The sequence below is a fragment of the Panthera onca genome, chromosome B4 (genome assembly GCF_046562875.1).
Source record: "Panthera onca isolate mPanOnc1 chromosome B4, mPanOnc1 haplotype 2, whole genome shotgun sequence".
In the NCBI taxonomy this organism is placed as follows: domain Eukaryota; kingdom Metazoa; phylum Chordata; class Mammalia; order Carnivora; family Felidae; genus Panthera; species Panthera onca.
The window spans coordinates 132,328,607-132,351,939 of NC_138345.1; the positions used below are offsets into that span (position 1 = coordinate 132,328,607).

Below are 23,333 nucleotides of genomic sequence, written 5' to 3' on the forward strand. Positions count from 1 at the left end.
CACAGCCCCCTCCCTCCCTGAGCGTGACCCTAGGGGCGGGGGCGGGAGCGCCGGGCCCGGGGGTTGGGGGCGTCGAGACGGGGTGGGGGGGGGGGGGGCTACTCGGCCCCGACGCCCCCTCCCCCAACCCGGCTGCTCCGCGGAGCTTTCCCCGGCCCCGGAGGGCAAAGCCTCATCCCTTCGATCCCCTCCCTCGGCCTGGGCGGGGGGCGTCCCCGAGGCGCGGGGCTCGAGCGGCGCTTTGTGCGCTGTACCCCCACCCCCCCCCCCAAGCCTCCGGCGCGGCGCGGGGCTGGGGGTGGGAGGCCTCAGCGCCCGCCTTCCCCACCCCCCCCTCCCACCCCGACCCCGGGCTGCGGCGGCGGAGGCCCAGGCGCGGTCCCGGAGCAGGGCGGGTGCGGAGGCTGGGACTGTGGCTGCTTGTGGGGACCAGTCGGAGGGGCGTGGGGAGAGCACCCCTAGTCCTTTCGGCGGGGTTGGGGCGGGGGGGGGGGAGGGTGGCGAGGCTCCCGCTCTTTTCACTGCACTGCCCGGGGCGGGGGAGGGAACCTGGCTGGGGGAGGGCGCTATAAATATCTGCAAATAGTGAGTTCTGGAAGCGGGGGTGGGGAGGGGAGCTTGGGCGTAAGTGGGAACGGTGGAGCCTGAGCTGGGGTGCCACGAGAAGCAGAGGTGGGTCTCAGCCAGCCCTGGTAGCGGGAGGTCAGGTGACTCTCCCGGCTCTGGACTCTCGAGAAGGCGTGTGGGCGGGAATACTACCCCAGAGAGACCCCTCCATGGCCCCCCAGCATTGGCCCTGCCCCCATCCCCCTAACACTCCTTGCCACTCCTGGGACACCAGTCCAGACCTGCCTCGATGGGGAGCTGTGGATACTGGCGGGTCAGCCCCCCCCCCCCCCCCCCCCCGGGCAGGTCCTGAAGATCCAGGCCTCCGGGTGCTGAGGAGTTAGGCACAGGGTCTTTGGAAAGTTTGGAAGAGGTTCTGCCAGCCCAGGGAGGAGAGAGAACTTGCTGGAACAGTTCGCTTGCTCGGTACTGAAGGGAAGGGCACTCTAGGTAGAGGGAATGGCGCGAGCAGAGGCTCTGAGGTGTGAGTGCCTGGTCGGGGTGGAGAGTTGTGGAAGTGGAGGCTGGTCAGGCACGGGAGTGACCCACGTGAACGAAGCGAAGGAGGGCCAGGTGGAGGTGAGGTGTCAGGCCATCCCAGGGAGCTGGCACAAGCGAGCTCCCGAGGACAGCGAGGAGCGGATGGGGCCGGGAGTGCTGCCATCTGGCTCAGCAGCCCCTCCGGAGTCTGCCCAGGGCCTCTGCTGTGGTCAGGGCTGCTTGGCCCACATCTGCTGGTGGCTGGACCGCCCCAAGCCAAGTCCGCTTTCCGAGTCTCAGTGTTCGCCTCTGTCAAATGGGGAGACTCCTCCACAGGGTTGTGGGGAGGTCTGCGTGAGGTGATGAGCGCAGGGAGCCCAGCACCTGAGAAGGCCTCGGGAGATCCTTGGCCGCCGCCAGTATGTTTACCTGGAAAACGGGGGGGGGGGGGGGGGGGGGGGGGTGTTGATGTCAGCTGGTGGGCCAGGCTCACTTTACCCGGTGGCGATGAGGATCCTGTGAGGGCTGGATGTGACCCGGGGAAGCCAGGGGCTGGGGGAACTGCAAGTCCGCGTGCTTAACGCTATTCTGGAAGAAGGGAGAAGCAGTGGGCAGTGGCTGGGGCGGGGTGGTCCTCCTTGTGCCCCTACGGACACCTTAGCCATGGCATTCAACGGACCCTGCTGTGTTCCCCAAGGCCAAAGCCTCTTTGTTCTCCATGCTGCACGATGCACCCCTTCCTCCTAGTCAGCTCTAGCCCAGCACATGGGGGACCAGGGCTCCCTTCTAGAAGGTTCTTCAGACACTGAGACCAACAAACACAATATTCTCCTGTGAGGGGCACCGTCATGGGCAGCCGGGTGGAGAGGACACAGACCTTACCCCCAGGAGAATGGAATCTAGTTGGGCAGCAAAACCAGTCGGGCACCCATGGTCTTGCGTAGCCCTGTGCTGGCTGCTTAGGGGTGTGTGTGGGGGGCGGGGGGAGGGGAGGAGAGTTGCAATAATTGCAGCATGGGACAGTCAAGGGCAGAAGTTAAAAGCAAAGATTCCAGATCCAGTGTCCCACGTTCAAATCTCAACTCTGCCACTTCTTACTGTGTGACTGTGGACTGGTGGCTCTGCCTCTCTGTGCCTCTGTTTCCTTGCCTCTAAAATGGGAACGAGGCACACTAGTGCTATTTGAGCGGCTTGGTTCAGTTTCTAGTGGGCATTTACGCCCCCTCTTCCAGAATGGGTCTCCCAGGTCACCCCTGCCTCCTGTAAGACTACACAGCCTGCTCCAGTAGGCTATCGTCTTCCTTTTGTCCGTGAGTCCCTATAGGCGGGGGCCTGCCTTTCTGTGTCCGTTGCTCGGGCAGGGGGCAATGGTGTGCTGGCAACAGGCCCTCTGGGAGAAAAAGATACCTGATAAACAGCGTTGGCAGGTTTCCATGGTGTAAATCTTCCAGCAAGGCCCATTTGAGGCTACCAACACCGTCACCATCTCGCAGTGGGAGCTGGTCCATGCCAGCATCAGCACCCAGGCATTCAGTAGGTGCTTAATAAATGATGGTTGAATAAGGAGAGAAGGCTCCAGAGACTTGGGGGAGCTGCCAGGCCATACTGTAGCTGAGAGAGGGGAGGCATCAGACAGGCTGAGGCCAGGACAAGAGACCACTCTGAATAAGTAACCCGTGGTGAGATGGCGGGCAGAGGGGAAGGAGGACTGGTGTCCTCCCTTCCTGGGAACCTCTGCACCTCTGACCCTGCGTCACTTCTGCTCTGGATCCTCTTGACCTTGGCCTGGTTCGGGCTGTCTGAACAGAATGACCTAGCTGGATCCCAAGCATTAACCTGACAGAGCTCTGAGAAATGGTCCAGACGGGTCTCAAACGTCAGATTCTATTCCCTTGCTTGTGCTGTTCCCTCTGCCTGAATGTCTGTTCCAGCCACCTCTTCCTATGTCCCCTGAAACTCTGTCACCCTTCAAAAGCCTCCTCCACCCCAAATCCCACAGACCCTTCTCCCCTTCTGCTCTTCCTCTGGCCTCACAGCCCCTCTCGTGTGCAACCTGCCTGCCCATAAAAATATTAGTAGCTAACATTGCATCTGTACAGCAACCCGTGATAGAGGTACCGTGATAATCCCTTTCGCAGAGGGGAAATGGAGGCTCCGTCTCGTTAACGACGACCCATCCTTTGCCTCTCGGCTTGAGCATCCGTTCGTTGTGCAGGGAGGCTCCCTGCTGTGGGCTGGGCAGAGCACCACTTCTCTTTCTTGAACGTGTTTGCTGTGGCGTGTTCCACTAGGCCGTGAGTTCCCTATCTTGTAGGAGCTCGAATGAATGAATGAATGAATGAGTGAGTGAGTGAGTGAATGACTTTCAGCCCCAGGGAGCATCCCTGTTCTTTTACCCCTTCCTCCTCCCTTTCCATCCCTGTGGGAGGAGACTGACCCTCCAGAGGGCAGCCTCACACCATGGAGGGATGGTCACAGGGACCCTGCTTAGCCACACCTGCCAGAAGGGGAAGTGAGGCTGTGGGCGGGGCCGAAAGCAGGCATGGTAGAAGGGTAGTGGACCACCCTCCTGTGGTCTAGAGTAGGGCTGACATGGGCCCACAGCCCTGCCTGTGACCCAGGAAGTTAACGGGATCCCAAAATACTTTTTCTCGCACTGCCCCAAGTGGAAATTCCCCTGTTGGCCCACTTATTTTCGTTTTATCTAGAAAAATAAAGTTGGAAATAAGAATCATTCACACACCTAATTGCTCCATGGCTTTATGAATTTAGAGCCTGTTTGGCTCTAGACTTTGGTTCCCACCGAAGTAGGAATCCCCTGGGAGGGGCAGGGTGAGGGCCAAGGCAGGAGGCCAGAGTCTGCGCTGACACTGGGGCCTCCTCCGGGTCTGCCCTCCCGTTGCCCTCTCCTGGCAGGCTGAGAACTTCCCAGAAGCAGCAGCCCCGATGGGGGTCTGAGCGAGGGAGGGTGGCCAGAGGCAGTCTCCAGGATTCTGGTTGACAGAGACCCATAATGGATGACTTCCCAGGCTGTTCTACCCCACCTCGACCTCTGAGTCATAATAATTTGCTGCTATTTATCGAGCACTTACTATGTGCCGGGCGCTGGGCCAAGCACTTTGTCTGCATTATCCCAGCGACGCCTGCTAACTTCCCTCGAAGTAGGTACTATTATTATCCCCATTTGGCAGTTTGAGGGTGCCTGGGGCTCAGGGCCAGGAAGTGGCAGGGCTGGGATTGTATCCAGCCTGTAGGACCCCCAGAGCCTGATGGGGCCCCTCGGAGAGGCCCCTCAGTCACTCAGAAGGGAACGGTCTCTGAAGCCTGGACGCCCGAGACAGCCACGTCACTGGTGTCCTGGCCTCCAGGCCACCCTCCTTGTGGCCCTGATTGCCACTTCCTTCTTTCCCATAGTCCTGGGGCACTGTCTCTGGAAGCCTCGTGTAGCCTCACCTGGGCGGCTTGGGGAAAATACAGATTTCCCGGGCCCCGCCACACCCCGCTGAGTCAGAATCCCACTGCGGGAGAGGGGGCTGGAAACCCAATTTTTAAAATGTTGTCCTGGGGATAGAGAGGCCTGCGGACTCCCAGAACCACTGCCCGGCCCAGTGGAGTCCAGGCTGCTTTAAGAGACTCCCTCGGCCTTAACCCAGATCCCTATGACCCTGCCCCCGCTTGTGTTCCCAGCCTCTGCCCCCTGCGACCCTAACCCAGCTCTGCACACACACCACACTGACCCCCCACGCCCCATTTTGCCTTTATCCAGGCACCTGCTGCTGCTGTTTCCTTCTGGAAACAGGTCCCAGCTGGCCACAGACCCCACAGAGCTTGTGTAATACTCTGGACCAGTCGCTCGTGTCCCCACTCTTGCTAGCCCCGGCCTGGCACACGGCCTGGGCGAATCGTGGTGGGTGAGTGATGGTGGCCGGGGAAGGGGGAACAAGGGAGGGCTGCCGATGACAGGTGAGGCTTCCAGGCTGGGTGCACAGGCACTCTCTGGGGCTGGCACCTTGCCTAACATGGAAAAGGCATTTGATGACTGTTTCTTAACTGCTTGTTGAATGGTGATCTGTCGTGTGACGGGGTGAGGGCCACTTCCGGAAGCAGTGCAGATTGGCGGGTTTAGGTGAAAGATTGAGAAGGCGCCTTCCCGGCCATCTCTGAGGCCCGTGAATATTAATGGTCCGAACTCATTTATGGCTCGGATGGGAGTGAGGGGCTGGTGCTTTCTTGCTCGATTTCATTGCAGTATCTCAGGAGCCCTGGGAGGGGGGTGCTGATGTAATCCTTATTTCGTTCAATGGAAACTGAGCCCTAGACAGGTGACTTGGTGGGGTCACACAGCTGGGAGGGGGTCCTGCAGGACGGAGCCTTGCCCGTGGTGCGAAAAAAAATAAATGAGTCTGCACTCTACAGTTTATGAAGCGGTAACACATCATCTGAGTTGGTTCTAGCTGTGGCTTAGAGGTTTGGCTCTATGTTTTCACCTATGCCCACATCCCGGGGTCAGAAAACCTGCATCCAGGAGCCTTCTGTGTCTGTGAGGGGCAGTGGTGGGAAGAGAGCCCGCCTCCGGGCTGGCGGGAGAGAGAAACAAAGAGGCAGTGTTGGGGGCTCTGGCACATAGTAGGTGTTTGGGAACCCCTGTGGTCAGTTCAGGCAGAGCCAGCTCTGGTCCCACCTGGACCTTGGAACAGCCCAGATCAGTCTTCAGTCTTTGAGCCAAGGCCCACAGGGTGTGGGTGACGGGTCCAAGGTCATACCTGCCATAAGGACTAGAGCAGAGGGTGTGAGGCTCCACCACGGCCGAGAGGTCCAGGGAATGGGGCAGGGGGATTCTGTCTGTGCGGGATGACGTCTATCACAGCCATGAAACTACAGAGCCTGGCCCCAAAGGGCCCCCAGGCAAACCGCCTCTCAGCGGTGTCCAGGACTGCTGCGGGACCTGGCGTGTTACTGCTGTCACAGATGTTCGGGGCCATACCTGAGTACGGGCAGTGGTCCTGCAGCCACCAGGGGGGGATGTAACAGACTCTGTGGTCTGCCTCCAGGTACTGGCATGTGGGGAGGGCGAAATGCACCAGCACCCCACCCAGACTAGAAATCCAGGTGCTGGCTTCCCCCCCACACCCCCAGGGCCTTTGCAGATGCTATCCCTCTGTCTGCAGTGGCCTTCCCCTCCTCTCCTGGCAGGTGCTGGCTCATCCTTTGAGACCCCTCCAGGAAGCCCAGCCTGACTCCCACCCCAAGGGCCAGGCTGATCCGCCCTGCCAGGATTTCCATCTGGCTGCTCCACAGGATGCTGAGAACCTTGAGGGCCTGGTTATAATCCAGGGCCTGGTCGGAGATGCCAGTGGAGTGGACAGGGAAAGCAGCTGTAAGGTGCAGCCCAGTTCAGGTGACTGTCCCCGCAGCCCAGAGAGGAGACCAGGCTGGGGAGCCTTGGGGCCAGATAGCTAGCCAAACATGCCCATTTCACAGAGGGAACGTTGAGGCCCGAGGTGCTTGGGACTGACCTAGAGCACCCTGGAGAGTGGTTGGTCGTCCCTTTGTGGCTTGTAGGAGGAGAGCCCAGGGCTATGTGGCCGTACCCCTCCCCCACTCCGGTCCCCAGCTGGAGCATTTCTCTGCAGGATCCAGGTCAGGTCTGGCGGGGGATGGGAAGAAGCCCAGGAGAGCAAAGTCCCCAGGGCTCAGGTCTGCACTCTGTCTTCCCATGTGGAGGACAAAGCTCCTTAGAGAAAACGCTTGCTGTCTAAAAGCTGGCAGGAAATTCACATCGATAGCTCATTCTTGCAAAAAGGTACGCAGGAAAAAAAGCCTGTGAGAACTTAGGCCAAAATGTTAGCCCCGGGGATGGTGGGTGATATTACCCTTCTTTTGCTGGGATTTTCACATTTCCTAGGTTGTAGGTGAAACCTTTATAACCAGAAAAATGAAGTTACCATGTAAAGGAGAGAAGTCCAAGAAAAGGTGCCCTGAGAACAGCCAGCTCCCCATTCATGAGACTCTGGGGTCACCATGTGTGAGTGGCTTCCAGAGGGACCCTGGCCCCAGGCACATCCTCCAGAACAGGTGTGCCTGTAGCAGACAGCTCAGCCTGTGTGTCTCTCTTTCTTGGAAATTGGGTCAGCGAGAGTCCAGACCTGGGGCTACCGGGATGCAGCACACCCAGAATTCCGTTCAAGCCTCTGATGTCCTTCCTGTCGTGTGGGTTAGGCCTCGGGGCCCTCGCCTTCCCACCTCCACCTGGAAAGCCACCCCACCCCACCCCCACCCCAGGCTGCCCTCCGCCCCTCCCAGCCAGAGGTGACCCTAGGCTGTTTGCTTCACCTCCATCCGGGTGCCCAGTTGGGTGCGTAGCACTGTTGACTGCCTTCCTTACTGACTCCGGCCCTGAAGTGGCCTTCCAGGGGGTCCTCCTACAATGTAGTCAAGTTCGACCTCGTGGAAATGGTCTTTGGAATCACAGCTGAGCCTTGATCCTGGGTGAGGATGTGATCTCCGTCTCCCCCATGTACCTAGTACAGAGCACCCATTCATTCGGTCAGCTGTTGTTCAGCAAGTGCCAGGGCCCAGGCTAGGTGCCAGGGGCACAGATCTGCTGATTTTAGGGTGTGACGTGTCTGTGTTTTTGAGCACATGTTTTGTGCACATCACCTGCACGCACACACAGCGTGAGCGTCTCCGTCATATGTGAACTCTGGTCTTTGAGGCTGTGACAATGTGTAATCCTGCCGGGACCCCGGGCACACCAGGTTAATTCATTCTGCAAGTGTTTAACAGACACCCAGTAAGGAAGTACCAGGCTCTGACCCCAAAGAAAAATGACCCAAGGTCTCTGTCCTCGGGAAGTGCCGTCTCGGGGGCTGTCGCAGTGCGGACTGGTGGGGGCAGAGGCCGGCAGGGCTGGGGGTGGTCAGAAACGTGGTCCTGGAGACACGGGGAAGAGTGGGGAAGGGTGTTCCTGCCCAGCTGTGAGGATGATCTCCAGCATCCCCTTCAGCCCAGCGACCCAGGGCCTGGGACGGCCCTCCCCGCCCATTTTAATGCCCTAAAGCAGCCCCGAGGGCCGAGGGAACTGGAGCTCTGGGTGGTGACCTGTGGGCCCCGACTGCGGGGGGCTGGGAGAGAATACAGGGAATGAAAATGAAGCATGTGGGCTGGAGAACCTGCCTGGGCTGCAGACCTTTCTGAGAGGCAAACTTGGGGACCAGGCACGAGAACACGGCACCTGGAAAGTAGAACGAACCCCGTGATCCAGACCAGAGAAGCGGGATCATGGAACTTAGAGGAGGAAGATGGAGAAGCAGACCTAGAATGTGGACCTTCCAGAACCTGAAACACTCAAGTCAGCCGGAAGCTGGAAGATCCAGTCTGTGCCCCCGGTGGTCAGTGGGGGAAACTGAGGTCCGGCAGGAACGGGGAAGTCTTGAGCATTGGTGAGCTGCAGTGGCACGCACGTGGTCTCTGCTGAGCCAGGCCCTCCCCACAGCTCGCTGCTGCCTGACCTCGGGCGCGTCCTGTCCCCTCTCCAAACCTCAGTTTCCCCATCTGTGAAATGGCCACGTGACGGTCAGACAAGATGGAGCGCTTCACCTGGTGCTCAGGCTCTCCCGGGAAGCTAGTGGCATGGCTAAGGCCTGGACCCTGGCCACCTGACTCCTGAATGACTTTGGCCCCTTGTGGTGATGGTCTGGTCACTGCTGTTGCTTTCTCTTCTTTCTCATCCTCAGAGAGACGTTTGGACACTTGAGGCCCTTTTCCGGAATGCTCTCGGGATCTAGCAGGGGGAAAAGACTGACTAATCAGAGGAGCAAGAACAGACTGGCGGCTCCATATGAAGGAGCAGGGGCCCGCTGCCTAAAGCCCTGCATGGTGCCCTGTGCCATTTGGTGAGGGCTTCTTGAGTGTCCCCCAGTGGAGACGGTCGGGTCCTGAGCCGAGGGTGCTGCGGCCCCTTGAAGGCAGGGGTGGGCAGAGGTGGATTGGGAAGGAAAAAGAAAAGGGCTCATTGTTCCAGCTCCACGGAGGCTCCCCAGATGCACCTGCTCCAGGGCACCTCTCCTGAAGGAGGTGGACGACCTTGCTCGGGCTCCCAGAGAGAGTTCTCGTCGCTTCCCCAGATCCCTGTGAGGCTGCGTTATCAGCCCCCGCTTTTCTGCCTCCAAGAGAGTAGGATTCCAGAGTTGGGGGCGGGGGGCAGAGCCAGGGTTCCAGCCCATCCTTTGAGCCAGCAGCAGCCGGGCATGGTGCCAGGCACTGAGCACCCAGGGGTGAACCAAGATCACTTCCTGTTTCCCCTTCTTCCTTGCCGCGTCTCCTCCGGACCATCAGCCATCCTGCTCAGAGCGCTTGGAAGGCCGGAGTCCTTCCCCGTGTCTCCGCTCTCCACCGCTCCCCTCCCATTGCAGGGGACCCGTCGAGTTCATGTACATAAGCCACCTCGTTGGGGTGTGCCTTGCCCAGGCAGGACTAGACTTATCCAAACCCCAGACCAGTTCTGAGAGCCCAGCAGCACTGACTGAAGGTGCGGGTGTGGTGATTTGGGGGCGGAGGGGGGCGGCTGTCGTTTATTCATTCAACAGGCCAAGGTCAGCACCTCCTTTGCATCAGGCTCTGTGCTGGGGCCCCAGGAGAGTTGGGCAGCACCACCCAGGGTCGAGTGAGGAGCCCTGAGGGGCAGGCCAGGGGTGAGGCAGCTCAGTCCTTCCTCAGCCTGGGGGAAGTGCAGTTAAGCTGAGCCTACCTGGGCAGGGAGTGAAAGATTACACAGAAACTTGGAGCCTCCTAGAGGATTTGGACTTTATCCCGGGGGCAGGTGTTCCAAGCATCGGATGTGGCTTTTGCTTGGCTCGTGGGGCGCAAGCCAGGAGCCCCTTCCCTGGCAAGGCTGCTGCTGTTGTCCAGGTGAGCGTGGATGGTGGCACAGGTAGCGTGGGACAGTGGCACAGGGGGCTGGGCGGGACGACAAGTACCGGGGCGTGGAAGAGACGGGCCTGGCGATGGAAAGCGCGAGGTCAGCGAGAAGCCAGATTCAGGATGACTGCCGGGCTCCTGGCCTGGGAGACTGGGTGGATGGTCACATCTCGGGTTATCAGCTCAGGTTTCCGGAACCACTATTTGAGCGAGTTCTTTGTGCCTGGTTTTGCGACGGAGGGTCCCAGGCAGGATGGGAGCCGACTCTGAGCCCAGGCCTCTGCCCTCCAGCCTGGCCCAGACGCCGCCACCGGGTCTGCTCCTCTCTCTCACTTAACCCCGCGGGCACTTTAGCCTCTTGAGTGCCCGGCTGCACCTCGCAACTGTGCCCTGTCCACGTGGGGGAGCGCCACTCCACTCCTGCTGCCTGGGTCCACGGGGACCGCCCTCTGCCCGGGCACGCCGACCCCGTGCATTGATGTGTCTCATCCCCGCGCTGTGCAAGGGCATCTCCCTCACGCCTCAAGGCGCAGCTCTTGGAACAAAGCCTCTCTGCGCTACAGCTTGAATCTGTCCCCCTCCTGGCCCTGTGCTAGAGCAGGCTCCATGAGGACAGCCGAGGGCTGGGGCACGCCCTCCCCTCCCCTCCCCCACCTCAGGCCTGTGGGCTAGAGACAGCTCCGTGCTGAAGTGGCCCTTTGTACATTGTCCCCCTGGGGGAGGGGGGAGCCTGGTGGGAGGGGCTGGCACTGCCCGACACCCTGTGCTGATCTCAGCGGCACTGAGGATCCAGGTGGGGGGGGGGCGGGGGGTGGGGGGGGTTCTCTGGGCCTGGGATCAGGGGAGAACACCCTGCCGGGTATGGACTCGCACTGGCCGGGCCTGCCGCCCCACACTAGACGGTACTTGTCACTCAGAGTCTGTCATCACTTCCCAGGCAAGGTCCGTCGTCGCGCACCAGTTGTTTATGGAGCGTCTGCTCCGGGGCCAGGCTTTGTCCTAGGGGGTGGGGAGCAGCCGTGACCGGTGACTGAGGCTTACAGGCTTACGATGACCCTGCTCTCCTGTTGACATTCTGAGCCCCGGGGTGTGGGTGGGGGAGACAGGCCACGAACACGTAAACAAGGAGACGGCTAGCTTCCGCTGTGAGTGCCGGGGAGCAGACGACCTGGGCAGGGGACAGCCGCTCTAGCTGGAGGGCCAGGAGGGCCCCTCTGAGCAGGCAGCCACATTCCAGGCCGAGGAGCAGCCAGTGGGAGGACCCTGAGACGGAAAGGTGGGGACTGTGACTGAAGCCGAGTGGACGAGGGAGGCGAGGGCAGCAAAGATTCGGGGACCAGATTGGCGGGGCCTGTGGGCCCAGAGAGGAGTTTGGATTTCATTCTGAGCGAGACCGGTGTGCGGGTGGGGTTGGGGGGAGGGTCTTGTGGGAGGAGGTTGAGTGGGGTGCGGGGAGGGGGGACATGGCCTGGTGGGGACTTTGCAGTGACAGAATTTGTGGGGCCCAGTGCCAAATGAAAATGTGGGGCCCCGAGGGGCGCCTGGGTGGCTCAGTGAGTTAAGCCTGCGACTCTTGATTTCTGCTCAGGTTGGGAGTCCAAGGTTACGGGATTGAGCCTTGCGTCTGGCTCCGCATCGAGCCCGAAGCTTGCTTAAGATTCTCTTCTCTCTCTCCCTCTGCCCCCTCCCCCACTCTTGCATGCTCTCTCTCTCTCTCTCTCAAATAAAATCAAATAGGGGCACTGGGTGGCTCACTTGGTTGACCACTTCGGCTCAGGTCATGATCTCCAAGTTCATGAGTTCGAGCCCCGCGTCGGGCTCTGTGCTGACAGCTCAGAGCCTGGAGCCTGCTTCGGATTCCGCGTTTCCCTCTCTCTCTCTCTGCCCCTCCCCTGCTCACACTTGGTCTCTCTCTCTCTCAAAAATAAACATTAAAAAAATAAAAGAAAATAATGAAATGAAAATGTAGGGCCCCTTGTTCAAAAATAATTTCAAGACGGAGAAAAAAGGGGGCAGGAGGGAGGCCAGTGAGGAGGAGGAGTGGGGCTGGGTTCCGGGTGCATTTTGGAAGGACACTCCAGCGGGCCTTGCCCATGACACCAGGCACATGGTGAGGCCATGGTTGGGTGGCACAGGGTGAACCTTTCAGCTCAGGAGGAGCTCAGAGGACTGGTCGGTGCTGAGGCTCTTTGGATGTGACCCTGTTAAGTCATTCGTCATCGGGTGAGGGGCTGGGATGGTCCCACAGTGCAGATGGGGACTCGGAGGCCTAGGGATATTAAGCCACCTGCCCAAGATCACATGGGGCGGGGGCACAGGCAGGATTTGAGTCCAGATTCCAGGGAGTTGCTGCCCATTGTGGTGCCCTGAGAGGTGGGGCTGGAGACTCTTGCACAGCATCTCCGGGCCCTGGAAGGAGTTTCCTTTCTCGGGGAGGCCGGCAGCTCAGCCCCAGCCTCGCGGGCCTCGCTTTTCTCATGGTGATCGCCAATCCATAGACGTGGCAGGGGAGGAGGCGGGCAGAGCCGCTCACCGCCCCTGCCTCCCGGGCTTGTCTGCTCTCCCCCAGTGGGTGGGTTATTTGGGTCTCGGGGGCTGAGAGGCCAGGAGCTGGGCAGGGAGCCGCAAGGCAGAAGTTCAGGAGCCTCAGCAGGCCCCACAGGGGTGTGAGCAATGAGCCTGCGTGGGGTCTGGGTCAGTGAACTTTGTGGAAGGACTGGCACCATATTCTGTTCATGGATTAGAAGAAGCTGGGTTTTTGACTTTCCTCTAATTGGCTGCTCCGTGCGTGTTAATGATCTGCCCAATGAGTCGTTACAGGCTCGTGCCCCCTCCCCCGCGCCCCGCTTCCTTGGCCTCACCCTGGCTGGACCCTGCGCTTCTCTTTTTCTCATTCCTTCCCCCTCCTGGCACCCAGGACCCACCCCTGCCCCACCCAGCCGGCCCGCACCACGGAGATGACAGGGCGGTCCTCCCACACTGGCACCCTCTCAGCTGACGTTCACTGTCAGGCCCTCTCAGCCCGCACGGCCGGCCGACGGGACGTTTCTCTGCAGGCTGATGGCGGGCTTCTGAGTTTGCTGGGCTTGAGGGCAGCTCCCCAGGGGAGGCAAGGGCTAAGCTGGGTGTGAAGGAGGAGGAGTCCCCCAGAGCTCTTCTCGGCCAGGCTCTGATTTCTGTCTTCACCCTCTTCAGAAGGAGCCCGGAGAGGGTCATCCCCACCGCCAGGAATGAACGCCTTGCAACGCTGGACTTGGGCCCGGGGCCAGGCTGGACAGTTGGTCTCCTCTGGGCCCCCAGTGTCTCATCCGGGCCACGGGCTGTTGAGTACTGAGCCCACTCGCAGGTGAACGGTGCAGGGCTTCTGGGGGACAGTCAGGATTCAGGCTCCGCTTCTGGCCCCCCGACGCCCACACTGGGTTTGAGACACCGGGTTCCCCCCGGTAGAGAGCACTTCCAGCCTTTTCCACCTGTACCCCACTCCTCCACTGCCCATCAGTGCCCTACCAAAAATGCCCAGCAGTGCCTTGGGAGTACGGGAACCGTTCAGGGTGACCTGCCACCCAGAGGGAGCAGGCGAGGCTCCAAGAGGAGACAGGCACGTGGTTTACCAGGCCCCTCACCCTGTAAGTAAGGTGGAAACTGAGAGCGCGCCCACGTCCCGGCACCCATGTGCCCCGGCACCCGGCACTTTAGAGCAGCTCCAGCGGGGTGGGGCTGCCCTCACTGCCACTGGGCCACCTGTTTCTACCTGGTACAGATGAGGGGACTGGAGCCCTGAGCGAGGTGACCCAGCTGGGGAGAGGTGGGGCCGGGAAACCTGCCCAGGTGAAGGCCAGAGCTGAGGCCGGGCCAAGTTTGGCTGTCCCCGGGACATGGCCGCCTAACTGCCGCTTGTGCTCAGCCTGGGGGCAGGAGACAGCCTCCAGCGAGGAAACCGCTGTCATCGAGCCACAGCGGCCCGGCACGGGTTGTGGCAGCTGGAGCGGGACACTGTGCCTCACCTGTGGTGTGCCACCTCGGGGACCCGAGGCAGGTACCGGGTCAGGGGAGGGCAAGATGGGCCCCGGCAGGGAGAGGCCAGGCAGGTACCGAGGCAGGGTGGCATGGTGGGGAGCAGGAGGCCCTAGGGTTGGGTCAGACACACTGCTGCCACTCACAGGGCCAGCCAGGCTGGTCACTCAGACCCTCTGAACCTGTTTCCTGTCTGTAACAGCCAAGGGGCTGATATAGGGATGGAATTCGAGAAGGGAGCTGAAGCAGTTAGCATTCTGCCAGAGAGCAGCGCGGGGACGGGCCTCAGGCATGCCCTCTCTTTCCCCCTGTGTGGTGACAGGCCGCTGAGGGGTCGGGCAAACAGCAAGCAGACAGAAACCCCCGGAGTATGGGTGCGGCTGGTATGGGACCCTCCCAAGATGATTGAGAATTCCAGAAGTTCCAGGCCAGCAGGACTAGGGAAAACATAGTGAGTCTTAGGAGGACAGTACTCATGGGCGGTGGGTCTGCAGTACAGGCATGAGCCGGGTTCCCTGAGGGACTTCAGGCCCCCTAGAACCTTCTGAAGTCCACGCCTCACCAAGGAGGTCTCCTGACTGTTTAGAGCACCAGAAGGGTACTGGAGATCCCTACACCGGACCCTGCCCAGGGTGATCTGTTTCTGCTGTCACCAGGTGGGGAGAGGGAAGGGGCCCTGGGGCTCCTGTGGCCTTTCAGGAAACCCTGGGCTTTGTGAACCCCTGGGCTTTGTGGTTTTACGTCACTGTTCTGCAGCCAGAGTGCTGCCCTGGGGGGGGGGGGGGGCCAGGTGGAGGGGAGCCTCAGACAGAAAGGATTTTGGCGATGCGGCTCTCCTGGGCCCAGCGCTCTCGTAACAGATCCAGTCACCTGCTGGAACCAGGGAGGCTGGGGACTCACAAATGGCAGGCCTGCGGGCTCCCGCGGGGGGCTAAGGTGGAGGTGAGAGGGCTCCTTGCTCTGGGCAAGGCTGAAGGCAGCGGCCTAGACCTTGCCTCCCGAGTGAGGACCCCCAGAGGTGGTGAGTGGGCGTGAGTCCTGCTGGTCCTGGTTGTGAGTCTCAGGCAGGTCCCTCAACCCCTGTGCCTGTCTCCTCACCACCCGGTGGCTGTGAGGACCAATGGAGGAAGGCACCTAGGCCACTCAGAACGTGCCAGCTGCCATGAAGGTGATGATGATGGAGGCGCCATCTTCTGGAAGGAATGTTCCGGGCCAACTGCTCCCCAGACCTGTCCAGCCCTGCCCAGTTAGAGGGTTTAGCTGCATCCAGATTACTGACTCAAGAGGGGTGAGAAGGGGTGCCCAGGCTTCTGTCCAAGCAGTCCCCGAAGCACGGGGGGTCCTTGTCACCCCCTTGGGCTCCACATGCTCTTCAAGGACTCAAACCCCCCCCCCCCCCTTTGCTGTCACTGCACTGGGAGTTTCCAACCCACAGGCCTTTGTCAGCCTTCTGCCTGACATGCTGTTCCCACTCTGTGAGGTGGCTCCTTCTTGGGTCTCAGCTGAAACGTCCTGTCTTCGGGAGGTCCCCCCTGACACCTGGCATCTGTCGTTCGTTTTCGTCATTCGTCCTCTGTCCCGCCACCGGACTGAGCTCTAGGGGCGGGACTTCATCTGTGTGTCCTGGGCCCTGCTGCAACCCCAGCTCCAAAAGCCAGGACCGATCTGCTCTCTCCACCGACCCTAGGGAAGGACAGAAGCGCCGTGACTGACTGTGGTCCTCCCAGCCCCTGGGCGCCTTCCCTCCACCCCGGCCCAGCCCCCACCAGGGTAGCTATGCCCCTTGATTCTTCACCGGGCAAGCCCGTGACTGGATGTGGCCCTGCTGACGGGGACACAGCCCGATCCCTGTTCTACCTTAGTGCTCACCCCTCTGGCTTGTCCCAAACATCCACTGAATGTCTGGGCTGGGCCCCGTGCTGGGCGCCGGGAACACAGGGTCAGCTTGACTTGGAGCACGCACAGTGTGGGAATGGAATGAACAGGGCAGGGGACAAGACCGATCACTGCTGAGGTTTGCTGTGACGGGGCAGAAGCAGGGGTTGGCGGAGACATGGCCCCTGGCTCAGTGGCTGGCGGTCATACTTGGGTGGCCGCCACCTGCTCCTCCTACCCCGGCCTGACAGTGCCTGCACTCCTGCTGGGACCCGTCCACCTTCCCTCCCTGGACCGCTAAGGGGACTCGGGCAAGACCACTCCACTCCTGGGATGGCTGTTCCTCCAGGCCCAATTGGTGACTTTCCTTTCCAGGCTGTGTGTGTGAGGCCATCAGAGCCCCCCCCCCCCCCCCCCCCCGGGCAGGGTGGGTGGGGCTTCTGAAATGCACGCCCACCACCACCATGGGCGGGCATTCATCAGTGCTCTGCCCTTTGAGGTTCACACGGTTCCTTCTCTGCCTGGCTGGGGTTTTCAGACCGGTTTTTGGTGTAGAAAAGTTTTCCGCAAACAAAATCTTACGAGGAACGCCAATGTATGAAATTGAGAAGTTGAGAGAGCATCTTTTTGATGGTTTTTTTGGGGGGGGGGTCGTCCCTGGCTTTGTTACCTCTCTCCTCTCCCCCCCCCCCCACCTCATTCTCTGGTCCCAGGAGGACCCCATGAGGTTCCATGGAACCTGATTTGGGAATACCTGTTCTCAGTGCCCACATCGCCCTTTACGTGCGATGTTTGTGTATGTCTGTGTCTATTCCCATCTTCTCCTCCCCAAAGCCACCCACCAAGAGTCTGCTTCCCAGAGACAGATGCCTCAGTCTCCCTCCTGTGACGTTCATCACATGCCCCTCACCAGATGTTTCACAAGCACCTACCTGGTGGTCTCTCTTCCAGGCAGGGCTGCAGGCACTTGTATTTAAAATCCTGGGGCGCCTGGGTGGTGCAGTCATTTAAGCGTCCCACTCTTGATTTTGGCCCAGGTCATGATCAGTTCGTGTGTTCGAGCCCCACGTCAGGCTCTGCACGGACAGCATGGAGCCTGCTCGGGATTCTCGCTCTCTGCCCCTCCCCCACTCACATATGCAGGCTCTCTCTGTCTCTCTGTCTCTCTCTCTCTCTCTCAAAATTAATAATCTTTAAAAAATAAAGTGAAATCTTCACCACAGCCTTGTGACCTGAACACCACAGCTCCGTCGCAGTGCCTCCAGCCGCCTCGGCAGAATGAGGCCCAGCCCCCTCCCTCCCATCCCTCCACCCCCAGGCACTGGGGCTCTCTTCCTCCCTTTCCTCCTTCCCAGACTTTCCCCAGGTCCTACCTCCAGCCCACCTCTTGCCCGTGAGGCCGTGACCCTCCTGCTGCTCACTCCCTCTGTCACTTTGTCACGGCAGCTCGCTACCCCTCCCCACCCTGGTCCTGTGTCCCAGGCCGGAGGCCACAGGCGGCGTCCTCGCCTCCTGCACCGCAGCTGTCCCGATGAGCATCCTCTCCTCCGATCACGCTGCCCCCTCCCGTGGCCAGCCCCCCATTCCCACAGGGCTGGTGCTGTCATCCCATCTCCCTGCCCTGTTCTCCCCAGTCTGGTCCAAACCTGTGGGCTCCAATGCAGTAGCTGTTAGCACACGCGGCTATTAAACTAAAATTCAAATTAAGTTACGTTGTAAATTAGCTCCTCAGACTCCCAGTCAATTTCAAGTGCTCGGCAGCCACATGGGGCTAATGGCGGGTGTGTTGGACAGCGCAGAGTGTGCTCTTAGATGGCTCTGGAGCTGACATAGGCCACCCTCAGGCACAGGCTTAGGGAGTCGCCCCACTCAGAGCCTTCAGTGGCCTGGGGATGAGGCCAACATCTCCACCCCCACCCCCCCCACCCCCCCCACTGTAAGTGGAAGGCTGTGTGGCTCTCAGGCCCTACAGAGCAGTGGATGTGTATAGGTGGGCAGAGGAATGTTCTGCAGGTGGCTTTGCCCTCTGAGCTCCAGTTTCTTCCTGGGTAAAGCGGGGATAATAAGTCCTACCCCCATGATGGCTGGGAGGGTCAAGTATGTGTAAAACCCCCAGCTGACAGCTGGCACATCATTTAAGCACGTGATAAGTGGTGACCGCCATGTTAACATGAACGAGGGAAGGTAGGGGCAGATCTCAAGAGGCAGGGGTCACAACAGCCATGAGCCTCAGTGCTGGAGGCTGGGAACCACTGCAGGCTTCTGAACAAAGCCACCCCATTGACTGATGCCTGAGGATGACTGATCTGTTTAGCCTCGGTGCTATCCAATAGAACATTCCGGGATGGTGGAAATGTTCTATATCTTCACTACCCATGGGCCTCTGGGGAGCAGACACTGATATCCTCGGTGGGCCAACGACCAGTGGGGAAAGAGGAGGCCCCAGGTCGCTGAGGGCAGGTCCCAGCCTTGGGAACTAACTTTCTCAGGCACATGCTAACCACACTGTGGGAAAGTTCTCCAGCAGCTGGCAGGGGGCTGGGACCAGGCGGAGTTCTGGAGGGGAGGGGTTTGGAGGAAGGAGAGAGGCCCAGGGCACGCTGGCTCATTGTGGAGTATGGGGAGGGGGAGGGTTCATCACGGAAAGAGCTCCTGGGCATGGGCATTCAGCTGGGCCCCTGCCCTGGAGCTGTGCCAGCAGAAAGAGTAGGGCCCGGATCTTTGTGCCCAGGGGAGTGGCCTGGGTGCCCCATCTGGCTGGTCAAGAACTGGCTCCCATTGTAGCTGTGCATCTCCTTCGGGCCTTGGTTTCCTTATCTGTGGATAGGAGCAGCAGCTCTCCCACCTGCCCCATGGTGAACAAGGTTTGCCAGGACTTTCTAGTTGCTGGGCAGATGGGGTCCTTGGCCAGGGCTGGCCCTTTAAGCTGACTTCTCTCTGGAGAGACCGGGGAGTAGAAGTCCTGGGGACTGGGCGTCATGATACACCAGACCCTCCCTCAGCCAAGCCATTTGTGTTTAGCCTGGGGCAGAATCCCTAAATCTGCAGCCCCACTGGGTCCCACCTGTCAGCAGGTGCAGGAGGTTTGGGGAATCTTGGTTTCCATCTGCTTCATTCCCACCAGCCTTGTGTACCTGAGCGAGTAGCTTAACCTCCTGAAGCATCCATTTCCTCATTTATAAAGTGGAGACTCACGTACCTTCCTCCAGGGTTGGCCCCAGGAATCGGGCCCCAGTTTCTCCAGCCATTGCGGCGGCAGTGCCCGGCACACTGCAAGTTCTTGGTAAATGCTCACCAGTGGCCTGGATGATGTGCTGGCTGTAGGGTGACCCTCGCGTGTCGGCTTGACCTTATGGAGCTTTGCCTGATGGACACGAGCCGAAGAATGGATAAAATGAGGGGTAAAGAAATAGATACAGCGTCAGCCGTTTCTCACATCTTGCCAGGACTCCGGAAGTTGTCGTACTCCGTAGCTGCCTCCTCTGCCCGTCTCCCTATGTGGGATCATGGAACCTCATATTGGAAAGACCCTTATTTAGTCCCGGAGTCTTCTGATCCCTGCGGCGCTGACTTGCTCTGCTTAACCCCAAGGAAGGACCCGGAAGCAGTAGCAGCAGCTCCAGGGAAGCTGATTTAGGTCAACAGAAGGAAGATTTCTAGCAGCCCAACGTGCTTGGAATGGGTGGTGCTAAGAATTGGACAAGCAGAGGCCAGATGGGCACTTGGCATGGGCCTCGGGTGAGGGTGTGGCCAATATTCTTACACCAGGACCCTTCCGACCCTGGGAGAGGAGTCTGGACCTCTGTGGGCTCCACATTCCCTGGGTTCTGAAAGCCAGATGAGTCACTGAGAATGCCTTGTAGGGTGTTGGGTGCCAGTCAGTAGTAAGCAGCCTTCCAATTGGCCCAGTCCTTTAACAAAGCTGGCCAGGAGCAAGGCCTGGCATGTTCAGTTGTATCATCTACATTTGGGTGTCTGGCAGGAAAGCCAAACTGAAGAAAAGAGACAGGCATTTTTAGAGCATCTACCAGTTGCTAGGCTCCTTGCAGGATGCTTGGACACCATGGCTCATCCAGATCTCCCACAGGACTGCATGGGAGAGGATATCTTCCTTCTTCATCTAAGACTGAGGCTCGGAGAAGCTAAGTAACTTGCTTAAGAGCACACAGGAAATTACAGCTTTGGGGTTCAAATGAAATCTTTCTGACTTCCAGTAACAATGGAGGCCACTGCTCACTGAGCACTAACTGTATGCTTCGGCACAGTTACTAGTCCTTTGCATGGATTAACTCATTTGATTCTCAAAACAACCTTATGAGGTAGGGAGTATTACACCTCCGTTTTACAGAGAAGGGGAACTGAGGCAGGGAGAGGTAAGATAACTTGTCAAAATCATAGGCAGTGTTCAGATCTGACATCACAACCGCCGTGCCTACTCTGTGTCTTAGGCACTTTGATGCAAAGATACACCTCCTGCCTCCCCCATGGAGATGGGCGGAGCCCTTGGGTCACATGGGGTAGGACTAGAATGTAGGGTAGAGGTGAGCACAGGGAGGCGGACTTCAGCGCAAAATCAAGATGCCCTTTCAAGCAGATGGACTAATTCCTGGAGAGGCCGTGAGGTTGCATTCAAAGGTGCTCCCAGGCCGGGGGTTTTAGATGGGCCAGTTCTTGCCCAAGAGTGGAGACAAGGTGGGCTGTGCAACCTCCAAGGTTTCCCCAGTGGACATTTCCCAGAGCGTCCTGAACACCTACTAGGTGTCAGATCTCTCTGCTGCTGGACATAGAGTGCAGCTGGTCCCTTCTTCCAGTTGTAGGAGTTGAGTGCCCCATGGTTGTTCCAGAACTGAGGACACCAGGGATCAGGTGTCATGAGGCAGGCAGGGAAGGGGGTCAGAGGGTGGTGGGCAAGGGAAGTGGCCATTAGGACATGAGCCACTGAACCACAGAGGAGGCTGGCAGGGGCCAGTGAGAGGCTGGCAGAGGGCATTCCCAGGGCTGAGCTAGGACCCTGGTCAGCGCAGGCAAGCTCAGGACCATGGAGAGCTCCATGGGAACCTCTCATCGCCCGATGACAGTTGTCAGGGTGTGTCTGCACCCAGGAGGCTGCTGCCAGCCTGATAAGGCCCACAGATGTAGCTTGTGGTCTCCAGGGAGCACCTGTCTTCTCTCTGGCCAAGAGCCCCCACTGGACTCAGCCTGAGCCCTGACCCTGAGGTCGTTGCTGGCTTGTGGGGTTTGAGTTCATCTGATTCCCTCCCTCACCCAATCAACCTTCTAAGCAGAGCCCAAAGAAAGAGGGCACAAGGAGGAGAAGGAAGACGTGGGAAGAGGGAGGGAAAGAAGAAAACCTGCCCAGGGGTACCTTCTGGGGCATGGCCACAGCCACAAGTCAGCACAAGAAGAGGAGGCCCAGGTTGGGCTGATCCTGTCACCGTCCTGGGTCAGGATCAGCCTTAGCCTCCCCTGTCCCTGATTATCTGGCTACCAGGAAGCATCCAGCCCATCCCCTGCCAACTTCATGCAGGAGACCCAGGCTCCTGGGGCTGGGTACAACTCATGGAGTATGTGTGTATGGGGTTGGGGGTGGGGGGCGGCCTGGGGAAGCTCCTAGAGAGCCTGACAGTTCTTTCTTCCTCCTTTCCCCAGCATCCCGGGAAGTGGGGAGCTGCTTCTCAGCCCCTCCACTGTCAGGCTCAGGTTCAGCCTAGGCTTCACTTACTGAGCCCCTGCTCTGCTCCGTTCCCCTCTGGGACAGGACAGCACCCACCAGGGCCCAGGCTTTGCCAGAGGCTCACCTCCAAGCCTTTGCTCCAGCCATGCCCTTACCCGAAGGTTCTCTCTGCTCTCTGCCAGGCTGGGGCATAGCAATGGGAGTAAGAAGAGTTAAAGTTTATTTAGCACTCACTATGTGCCAAGTGCTTTACATGGGGTATTACTGAACCCTCACTTTATAGATGAAAAAGGAGGAAAGTTGTGAACTTGCCCAAGGCTGCACAGATAGGAGATGGCAGAGCCAAGATTTGGACCAGGCAGTCTGGTTCCAGAGTCTGTGTGCACGGAAGTAATGGTGAACGCACTGAGGAGACCTCAATGCAGGGTGCTTTTTGTTTGAGCTTTTTGTACAGCTCCCTGCCCCAGGGAGCTGGTAGTCCCGCTGGGGAGACAGATGTCAGGGGAGGTGAGCCCAGCGTGGTGAGCGTTGCGAACAGGACAGGGCTATGGATTGGTCTCCCCGATTTGGTGTCTCATTTGAAGGGGACAGGACAGAAATGGGTTCAGTACAGCTGTAATTAGTCAAATTAAGATGAGGTCATGTTAGAGTGGAGTGGGCCCCTAATCCAATATGACTAGTGTCCTGATAGGAGAAATTTGTGCACATAGACGTGCACACAGGGAGGGTACCATGGGACGGTGAAGGCAGAGATGGGGTGCTGCTTCTACAAGCTGAGGATGCCAGAGATGGCCAGCAAAACCACCAGACGCTAGAGGAGAGGCATGAAGCAGATTCTCCCTCTTCAGAAGGAATCAAGTCTGCAGACACTTTGGTTTCAGACTTCTGGCCTCCAGAACTGAAAATAAATTTCTGTTGCTGAAGCCGCAAACAAACAGAAAAGTGGGCAGGACAGGAATGCTTATATCCATTTCGTAGATCAGGGAGTTGAGGCTCGGGTTCACAGTGGCTTTATGAGCCCAGAGGCTGATGCAGGGAGTCGGGAAGAGGGTTGGGAGAGCTCGGGATGGTTCCTCCAGGTTGTGACCTGGGACAGGAGGCACTTGGTCTCAAGGGAGGCCAGCCCTGACACACAGCAAGCACCTGAGAAGTATGGGGTGAATTTCACTGAGATGAGTAAGGGCCTAAGTTGTGGCCTCTGAGTTGCCTAAGATCATTCTCTGTAGGAGGAGGGACTCAGACAGGGGTTTTGTCCTCAGGGAGCTGCGTGTCCAGGGCCTTGGAGGGCCATGGGCGAGCCCATTAGAGACCCCAAGTCCTTCCTCAGTTAAACTTGTTTCTCCAGACAGGTCCTGACCACCACACCCCTCTTGGAGTCCTGAGTTCTTAGAGGGACTCAGACATGCCAGGAGGCAGGAGTAGAGGTTGGAGAGCGGTGAGCTGGACAGTGCCCCCCAGCCCAGCTCCTACTCCCAGATCCAACGTATTGCTCACCTCCACTCCCATCCAAACTGTGAAGCTTCTAGACCAAGCATACTATGGAAAGGACATGAGATTTGGGTCCAGAGAGCCAAGGTCAACAGCCAGACTCTGCCATTAGCCAGCTGTGTGGCTGGCCACGCCCCTCACTCAGCCTCCATGTTTGCATCTGCTGGGCAGGATGCCGAGGTGAGGGTTAGAGCGAGGACCCTGCGGAGACAGCCCGTCTCAAAGCCCAGCTCTGCCGTTTACCATCTCCATGAAGGCTGTTGAGGGGTGGCCCCCA

At 59.1% G+C, this 23,333-nt stretch overlaps 1 protein-coding gene across 2 annotated transcripts in view; it reads left to right on the forward strand.

The window, feature by feature from the left end:
* MGAT3 (beta-1,4-mannosyl-glycoprotein 4-beta-N-acetylglucosaminyltransferase) overlaps positions 1-23,333 on the forward strand; it is a 57,076-nt gene that overhangs the window by 23,686 nt on the left and 10,057 nt on the right. The gene's annotated exons all lie outside the window — the stretch shown is intronic.